The sequence below is a fragment of the Montipora foliosa genome, chromosome 4 (assembly GCF_036669935.1).
Source record: "Montipora foliosa isolate CH-2021 chromosome 4, ASM3666993v2, whole genome shotgun sequence".
Taxonomy (NCBI): domain Eukaryota; kingdom Metazoa; phylum Cnidaria; class Anthozoa; order Scleractinia; family Acroporidae; genus Montipora; species Montipora foliosa.
In genome coordinates, this window is record NC_090872.1 from 34,815,734 (window position 1) to 34,825,733 (window position 10,000).

The following is a 10,000-nucleotide window of genomic DNA, read 5'->3' on the forward strand; positions in this document are numbered from 1 at the left end:
CCCTCCCACCCAAAGTAGAAAGTATGAAAGTCAAGGCAAGGAAACGGCAATCATGAAGTCTGCATATTTTATTCCCACTTAGTTCCTACATTAATTTGATTTTTAAGTTACAGTAGTTTGTTAAGCATTCATTTCCATATTTTTATCCTTGGAAAATGACACGAGGCACTGTATGAAGTCATCTCTAGCTACAGGTCCCTTTCGGACTCTTCTGCCCGTTCCTGGTCGCAGTTCATTTCGCGGGCAGCTGCACACAAACTTCGTCGGTCCAGTTGTGGAATGATCTAAGAGCGCAAACCACCATTAATTATTATTATTATTATTATTATTATTATTATTATTATTATTATTATTATTATTATTATATTTTTTTCATAAATTGACAGTTAATTAAATGGAGAAAAATAAGATCGATGCAGCAAAACTGGGTTAACCTTTTTCACTTTAGACCGTAAGAAGTTTAAAACCCGACACACACAAAACACGCATCAATAATTCATGTAATTGAAATCTAAAATCCACGGGCCTAAAACCACGTAGAGCGGTTTGACTACTGTTCTCGCGCTTAAAGTTAAGTACATTTTTTAGAATAAAATGAGCCATTTTAAGGTCTTCGTTTCTAACTCTTATTCCGGATGATATATGATATGTCATAAGCGGTTGAGTTTTAGCTCAAGATTGATAAATGCCTGCCGTTGTTCTTAGATTTGGCTCTTTTTCTATCTATTGATATCTTTCTGTGCTTTTGGTTTTTTTGCAATGTTGAACTTCAGTTTTACCTTGCTTCTCTTGTACCCTTGTACATTGCTATGTGAGCCGATTCCATCAGTCTCATGTAGGATCAATGCCAGCATTACTGCTACAACACAAACAGTTGCAAACTTGGTTTTCATGGCTTCAGACGTTTATCAGTTATCCCTGCAAGGTTCTCTGAGGAGGGTGACTCGTTATGGCTTGAGATACTTTGCGCCCTTTATTTATATCATAACCATCACTTGTACAACCTGAACTCATGACAATTTTGTTCATTTAGTTTTTGAATTTGTAATTTAATGTCGTCTTCTGATGACTTTTAAAACTAAAATTACTGTTTTAACCAGCATCAAGATCAGACTGTGTAAGGAATTAATGTCTCTAATTCGCATACCCAAACCTTAATCATCTCCTTCTACTATGTATGGGGCCACATGTGTGACGCCCGTGTTACAATTTTGTTCAAAATTATCGGCATTAAATGATCTAAACGATCTAATGTCTAACATAATCGTTCAATCACTCCATTTGCGGTTGGCTTAAGAGCAAAAAAGACATTTATGAAGCCAATAAATGAATTGTGTGACATCAGCTCCAATCATTCAAGCTTCCTTTTCACGAACTCAATGCCAAGGCAACAGTTATTATAACCTTCTAATTAATTGGTGACTCCAAGAAGCACGCCATGAGATGACATGAAACAAAACTGTTACAACAACATTGCACGTGCTTATTGAATTGAGTTTATAAAACTCTTTGCGGTCTAGGGGTGCAGAGCTGGCATAGTGTTGAGAGCACTCGTTTTTCACCAAAGTGGCCCGGGGGATCACTTCCCGGATTCAACGCCATTTGTGGGTTGAGTTTATGTACTTATTGACTGAGTGGGAGGGCCGGACGGGAAATTATTTGGCCCGAAGTCATGGCGTATGGACCGAGTGCAGCGAGGTCCGTGCGCCATGACCGTGGGCCAAATATTTTCCTGTCCGGCCCGACCTAAACTCAGTCAATAAGCATTTTATCATATGAGCTCTTTACACTATTTAAGGGCACTCAGAAGATGAAGTTCGGACCAAATAAAAAACAAAATTATGCACAGAAAATTTATGTAATATGTTGTTTGCATCTGCTTTTCTGGCTGTAAATTACTTGGATGTTTAAAAGCGAGGAAATCCCCTAAAAAAATTGCATCGCACGGAGCAGTACGTGTTTCTTGTAGGGCCGTACGGCTTTTTCCGGCCCTGCTTGCGCGAATGCGTGCGGCCCTCATACGGGCATATGGCTGATACAAGGGCGCGCGCGGCCGTACGAGCCATATGATAATGTTGGTTCTATACTCTGCTCCGAGAGCTTTTTCTCCGGTTTTCCTTCTCCTCAAAAACCAACATTTGATTTCATTTGCGCTAACTTGCTAACTTCAGTTTACAGTATCTCCAATTAGTGCTCCAGCGCTAGAAGACTAGACACTTAAATAAAATTCTTTACACTATTTCTCAGTAATAACTAAAACAAAGACATGCGCAACGTACGCGTAAAGTGACCGTCTGCCTGAGGAGCACACCACATCGTTTTTTGATTACCTTTGACTGTTTAGATACCGCTTGACTCTAAAAAATCTGTTTGAAAGTTTGGTCCTTTTAGGAAAGGGGTTAAAACTCTTGCATATGCTAGGAAAAACCATGGTCTCCTCCGTATACGTTAGCGTCTACTTGTGTGTGACATTGGAATCACCTGCTCTGTTCCTCGTAACACCTCATTAGCTTTCAGCTGGAGTTAAACGGCCCTTCGTCAAAAAGCAATAAAAGAGTAAAATAGATAGCGTATGAATGAGTAATTACGATGTCGTCTCAACACTAGATTTTTGAACTGATTTAAGTTTGTTTCGATTGCCTTCGGTCTCAGTCGAGCGGGTCTAATATTGCTGGAAAACTGCTGGTAAAAGCAAATTAAGCGGTGTGTTTGTTTGATGCCCGTGTTGCAGAAAGCTAAGGTTTCATATCAAGCAGCTGCAGAGGAAGTCTGCCATTCACTTTAATTTTCTTTTATATTCCTAGTCTATTAAAGGCGTCGAAATTGGCTTTTTTCCAACAAATTTACGTTCAGCTGTTAGAATTGCCACTTTAATAACAAGACATGACACAGTAGTCTTTCATAAGAGTTCCACAGCAAGAGACAAGCTCTCTTAGTTACAAAAAATTAAAGTTAGTTCAAAGCCCGATTTTCATATAGGTGTTGTTAAAGATCGCTTTACGTTATGCCAGCAATTGGAATCGTACAAACAAATAGAAACCAATATTCTGCGCCAGAATATAACTGGTATCTATTAGTGTAGCAAAGTACTTTTAGCACTGAAACCTACTGTGGCCCGGAAGGGACATGCTACTTTTTTTCAACTCGCGACTTTTTTTTTTCAACTCGCCATTTTTTTTTTTTTTCAACTCGCGACTTTTTTTTTCAACTCGCGATTTTTTTTTTTTCAACTCGCGACTTTTTTTTTTCAACTCGCATATTTTTTTTTTCTCAACCAGCGCCCTTTTTTCGGCAAATGAGAAGCAGCTGTTTCAAAATAGTGGAGACTCACGTGAAACACTTTCTTGCATCCGCCATGACTTTCAGCGTTGAGAATGGGAAGCTATAGGAAAAATTATAATGTCTGGTTTAATATCTTAGTTGCCAATACTTCCCTCTCTTGTTATCTAAGAGTTTTATAGCATACTTTTTATATGGAGAGTCCCTTATAACTCCGGACGTGTTATTGCAATCATTTAATAATTATGTATCGGAAACTGAACGGGAAGTAATTGAGAAATGCTGTGTAGTGAATTTTATGACAACTGCTTGGTGTGTTAAGTATCTTCGATTTTTTAAAAGGTCAATGTCGAAGGAAAATGCCAGTCAAATCTTAACAGAAGTAGCTCACAAAGACATAATTCAAAGGCCGCAATACGTGGCCGAATGCTGGAAAGATATACTAGGCTACCATAAACCCTCATTTCCATCCGTTGCGGTCATGGAAAAAATTAAAAGCCAGCCCAGCAGTAATGGAGGGAAAGAGAGTGTCTTTAAAAGCACTTGAAGTCCTAAATAAGGGGTTTAGATGCCACGAAACTCGGTAGATTTTTGTGCTTCGTAAGTGGAAGCGAAATACTCCTGTTTCCTGAGCTACAGATCACGTTTTCGCAGCTCGAAGGCAACTTAAGAATACCAGTATACGTAGCACATTCTTGCACCTTTGTCCTCGAACTCCCTTCTAATTATCAATTATTTCAAGAGCTGTGGGAGGAGTTTAATAACATCCTTCCTCTTATAATTAATTCATAGGAGATGAATTTATTTTGGACTGATTACCCTCGATCACTGTTAAAATTTTTAGGTTGTGTTATTTGGAGAAAAGTGATTGGGAGAAAATGGCATCGGGAACGTCATCTCCAAATGTAAATTTGTGTTATTGTAATCACTTTGCGACTATTTCAATCTTTTAAGTGATGACGAACTTGAAGGTACATGTATGTCTCTTCCTCAATAATGAAACTGGTCGGAATGGCTCCTAATTAGGGTGAAGAAGAAAATTTATTCTCAGATGTGGCACGTTCACCATGGAACGCCAAATTTAGCTATTTCACGTCAACTTGTTGTTTTACAATCAACGCTGACGAAATGTACGAACACGAAAACCGAACGTTGCAGTGTGTGCGAAGCTGCTGTTTTGTTTGCAGATCTTAAGCGTTTTCCTTGACGGTCCCGTTGTTGTTGCTCAAAGTCCCTAATGAAAGTTAAATCAATATTTAAGAAATACAGTCTAATAGTTAACGGTTTTCGCAGCCAGACTGCAACTGGGATATTACTGATCAAGATTAAGATCTGATTGGGAAAGAAAGTCAAATCATTTAGTTGCAAACTTAAACGGTTTGTTTGTAACATGCCTAAATTAAAAGGCAAAGATAAAATCCTTTCTTGAACAAATCCCGGCCGAACTACTAGTAAGAATTAAGAGTGCTTATTATCATTCAGATCTAAAGTTAGAAGGGGGTGCAGGGATGGGGCAGTGGTGAGAGCAGCCACCTCCCACAAATGTGACCCGGGTTCAATTCCCAGACTCGGCTTCATATTTGGGTTGAGTTTGTTGGTTGTCCTCATTAGGTTTTCTCCGGTACTCCGGTTTCCCCTCACGCCTGAGTGACTCATCCCACATTTGACGCCAGATCTGAGAATCGAACCCGGGCCACATTGGTGGGAGGTGAATGCTCTCACCACTGCGCCATCCCTGCTCTGACCCATAACCTAGTGGTACTAGCCGATACACAACCTTGAACTTATTAGGAAGCAAACAACGTTAAATTTTGTTAGCGCTCATGGTTTTTCTCGTCACACGCAGATGTTCATATGCTGTATAAATCACAAAGCATTTTCAAAACAAGTCACCAGTTTCCTATACACCACAAGGGTTTCATCTGCAGTCGAAGGATAACTCAGTATTTCGTCCTCCATGAGTAATTCTGCGAGCTCTTCAAATTCTTGAAAGCTTGTTTCCGAGTGGGTTGAACAATACATTTCTTCGGTTATTTCAATGTCCTCTCTTGGCGTATCCGTTCCGATCTGTCGTATACAGGATAGATAATAGCTTATTACTACCCTTGGGTCATTGTTAGTTTGGCCAACCTTAAGCCAGAGAATACGACGAATATAACCATTAATAGCACCATGAATGGCAAATCCAAAGGGTTTCAGTTTGTCGTAGCCATCCAGGTGCCACATGTAGTTTGGACCCTGAAAGGAATACTGTCGTCTCCGAAATACCCGTCTTGGACGCGAGAACACACCTTCTGGGTCGAGGTATTTCATGATGACTCGTACTGTTTCTCTTTTCACTACCATGCAGTAATCTGTTGTAAGCCTTTGGTGCATTTGTCGATATCAATTGAATTGCCACTACCAGAGATTTCGCTTTCGATAGCACTTTTTACATCAAGCAAACAAGTAAATATCTTCCTTCGACAAAGACCTTTGGACCTAACCTAAGTACTGTCTTGAGTTGTCGTAGACTGATACAAACACCATGAAAACGAGCCAGAAAAGACAAAATCTCTGTGTACGCAAGGCCAAGACCGAAATATGTAGCTATGAGATCATCTCGGTTGTCCGGCGATTCGAGAGCAGATGGAAAGTAATCCGGTTAAGACATCTTGGCTAGAGGACGGATAGAGGAGAAGGAAACAGGTTCCAGCAATTATAAATGTAGTTGTTAAACTTGCCATGTGAGGGTTACCTGTTTTATGAACACTGATGATACTAAATCATAGCGCACTGAGTCCTAAGTACTTGACAACAGGAGCCCAACGAAGCATTGTCTCAACAGCAAGAAACCGAAAGAAACAAACCATCCCAAAAAAAGAAAACAAAATGCGAATTGCAAAAAAAAGCTGCAAAATAGTCGAGAATTTAAAAAAAGGTGCGAGTTAAAAAAAAATGTCGCGATTTGACAAAAAAAAAAGTCGCGCCTCGAGAAAAAAAAAATCGCGAGTTGAAAAAAAAATGTCGCCAGTTGAAAGAAAAAAACAAAAGTCGCGCCTTGAAAAAAAAAAGTCGCGAGTTGAAAAAAGAAGTCGCGAGTTGAAAAAAGAAGTCGCGAGTTGAAAAAAGAAGTCGCGAGTTGAAAAAGAAAAGTCGCGAGTTGAAAAAAGAAGTCGCGAGTTGAAAAAAGAAGTCGCGAGTTGAAAAAAGAAGTCGCGAGTTAGAAAAAAAGTACCATGTCCCTTCCAGGCCGCCGTAGAAACCACACTCCACTCTTCTTTTTTTGAAGCTGCGTAGTAGTTAGGAATTAATAATTGTAGCCTGGTTGTGAACGTAAACGCGTTTCCGGCCGTCGTCTCTCGCTTTTTTCCCATTGTTTCTCCCTCAAATCTTGTCTTCCAAAGTTTGTTCCGACGGAGATTAGGTGTAAAGTCTTTTTTGTTACAATAGTTTTCGTGTGAAAAGGAAATGCCCATACAAGACAGGAAGCGTGCTGTGACTAGTGGTGTACATTTGCAGTGTTTAAAATTCGTTCGCTTATAGGTCGCAAACCACAAGGATGTATACTTCCCGAAGGACCCGTACGCACTGGGCAAATTTGTGTTTATTTTGCGTTTCCGTGATACAAGTGCGCACGGTGATTTTTTTCCCCACTAGCTTTTGTCAAGCCTTACCAAACTTCAAAGGTGCCTTCGTCCTAAGAGCGTACGGGCCTTAAGTTTCGAAATTTTACCGATTTATTAGTGCTTTCATGCAGTGACATTGGACGTCCATATTCTGGTGAGATACCCTAACAGAACATATTTCCCTTGAACGGATTTCAATCGAAAATGTGGAAAGTCCATGGAATAATCATTGTCAGACCTTTCTGTTTTGAAAATAAATAAATAAATAAATGGCAAGAAAAACGACAGTGCCTGCTACTCATTAATTCGTTTCCAATAGCTTTTCTCAAGTTTCTAATGAATTCTGCTCAGTCGCTATTTACTGGGTTGCCAACCCAGTCGGAATCTGTCTTTAATTTCGTCGTTTTTTTATTTTTCGTTTTCTTTTTTTTTTTTTTATTTTTTTCCGTGTCGGTAAAAGTCCTGCCTGTCACTCCCCTGCTAAGTGGTGTCTTTGTGCATAGAGCCTTCTACGCGTATTTTCTTAGGATCGAGAGGGTAGTGGGAAATGCGTAGATTTCTCTGGTGGACACAGTAGAACGATTAACTCAACCGGCAATGGCGTCGAAAGTCATGTAACGCGAATGGCGTTTTAGGGGATCTTTGAACAAAATGTACCCTAATGAAGCTCAATAATGGCAAGCGAATTGGATACTGGACAGGACAGGCGGTCGAATGTTAGAAGCGACGAGTAATGGACTTCGACAACAATCTGTCGCCCGTCGAGCCGTAATCAAAGTGAGCAGTCTTCCTAACATTTTGCCAAGCGTGGTGTTTTGTACAACACTCAAACCAAATGAACAGTTCTCTGGTAACTCAGTGTGGGTTCAACAAAGACAGATAAGGAATCCATATAGTGGATCTGTTATCTCAGTTGTCTCGCTATTTGTCAGATTTGTATTTACCTGTTCTCAACTCTGCACAGTCTTCCAGTACAACAATTGGAAATTTCACTAATAAGTCATTGACGTGAATGGCGTTTTAGTGGATCTTTAAACAAAATATACCCTCATGGAGCTCAAGAATGGATCGTCAATTGTATGAGCAAGACAGCGCTGAAAAATAAATATCTGGATTGTAAGAGACGAGTAATGGTCTTCGACAACAATTTCATTTTTCGCCTTTGGATATCAAGTGAGCTTTGTTTCTAATATTTTACTAACTTGGTATTATATAAAACACGGAAATCAAATAGCAATTTTTTTATGGATTTAACCATAGTTACTAACTATGATTTAACAAATTAACATTGAAGAAATCGAACGCCAACAAGAATGCATCACAGTGTTTACTCAAGTCGCATCTTAGTTGTCTGACAATTTACATTTACCGGTATTTTGTACTCAACTCAGCAAAGGTGTAAAATATTTGGAAATGTGACAGTGAAAAATTACTTGAATGAAAGCTTGTTGTCTCTTTTGTGCTTTATTATTTACGGTCAAGGTTCTTTCGAAAAGGGTTGAATGTGAACTGTCAGAAATTTATTTAATTGCATATGCTTTGTGATTGTTTGTTTCGCTTGCACGCACGCAACTGAAATAGGAAGGGTTTCTTGCCTCTTATAGCAAATATGTTGCTTGTTTCAATAAATGTTTCGCTGGAAAATATTTCTGTGAAATTTCTAGCTTTTGTAAATTTATCATGTTGTGTAATTTTCGAGCTTAGCAAATTTGCATACATGTGTTGAAATGTGATACGGGGAGAATTTTTGTGGTAACGCATTAGTCACGAAAATAAACAGGTCTGTTGGAAGCGTGCTTGAGTTTCAAAAAAATGACCCCCAAAATCGGCAAAAGATTGTGACGCTGATGAATAATAAAGTAGCTGCTATTACCAAAACGATGGAATTACCTGGTGATAAATAACCTTGTCTTGGAGAGTAAATTTTTGATTTTCCAGAAACAATGGTCAACCTCTGAGAGTTGCGCGATTGTGATCTTTGTGTTGAATTCGCACATTTCTTGTCAAAATTTATAACAATCGAAATAAAAAGAAAACTAACAAAAACAAAAACCCGGTAGCTTGGCATCATTTGACACAGATGCTTCACTGTTTCGCGAGTAAACATGCCGCGGTAAAATAACGCGGTAACTTGATCACTGCGCTCGCTGAATTCGATGTGCGATTTACTCGGTGCAGCCAAACTTGTACAATTACAACAAAACAACTAAAATCTCTCAAACTGTTTTTCGCTGATGGTAACTTTTTATATTCGTGGTTCAAAATAAATGTTGTTTTCATGTCGTAGATTTTATTACCGATGGCAAAATATTTTATCCTCGATCGACCGTCCTGAAACTTCCTTCTGCTCTTCTTAAAAACTGTGTATCCATATTTATTTACTTTTACATCAATATTTGTTTTGGATAAAGCAAGCTAACAAAATCTGTATCTTGCTTGGTTCGCATTTGATAGCATTAAAATAGAATTTTCGGTCCTATGCTTCTGTTACTGAGTGGTATATTTCTTAGGTCGCCCATCCAGATACTAACCCCGCCGAATAGGGATAACTTCAGTTTTCAACTGTTGTTTACAAAGCTTTCAGATGCTGTCAGATGCTGTCAGTGCACGCTTACACTTGTGGTGGAAAGAAGTTGCATGATCAACATGTCAGCCCAGAAGCCAATGTTTCTCGATTCCCTTTTATTTTCTTCAGTCTCTCTGGGTTCAGTACTTTGCTAGTAACCACATGTCTTCTCAAGGGGCTATTTATCTAAGACTTATACCATGGCGCTACAATGATAGACAATACCAAAACAATATCGTGTACTGTTAGACCTACATATTACGCAAAGACAACGGTCAACATGTCATCCCAGAAGACAATGTTTTTCACTTCCCATTTATTTTCTTCAATCTTTCTGGGCTCAGTACTTTGCTAGTAACCACATGTCTTCTCAGGCTATTTACCCAAGACTTCTACCATTTCACTACAATGATACACAATACCAAAACAATATCGTGCACTGTTAGAGCTACATATTACGCAAGGACAACTTGAAGCTCCTGGAAGACAACACACAGTTCAGTTGACATTATGGAATAAATCGCTGTGTTACTTCACTACCACACGT

At 39.1% G+C, this 10,000-nt stretch overlaps 1 long non-coding RNA gene across 1 annotated transcript; it reads right to left on the minus strand.

Annotated features, from left to right (window-relative positions):
• Positions 1–50: 50 nt before the first annotated feature.
• Positions 51–1,015, minus strand: LOC137999197 (uncharacterized). Its single transcript, XR_011122915.1, has 2 exons — positions 780–1,015; positions 51–284 (listed from the first exon to the last, which is right to left on the minus strand). It is a non-coding gene; the product is annotated as an uncharacterized lncRNA (long non-coding RNA).
• Positions 1,016–10,000: the final 8,985 nt, after the last annotated feature.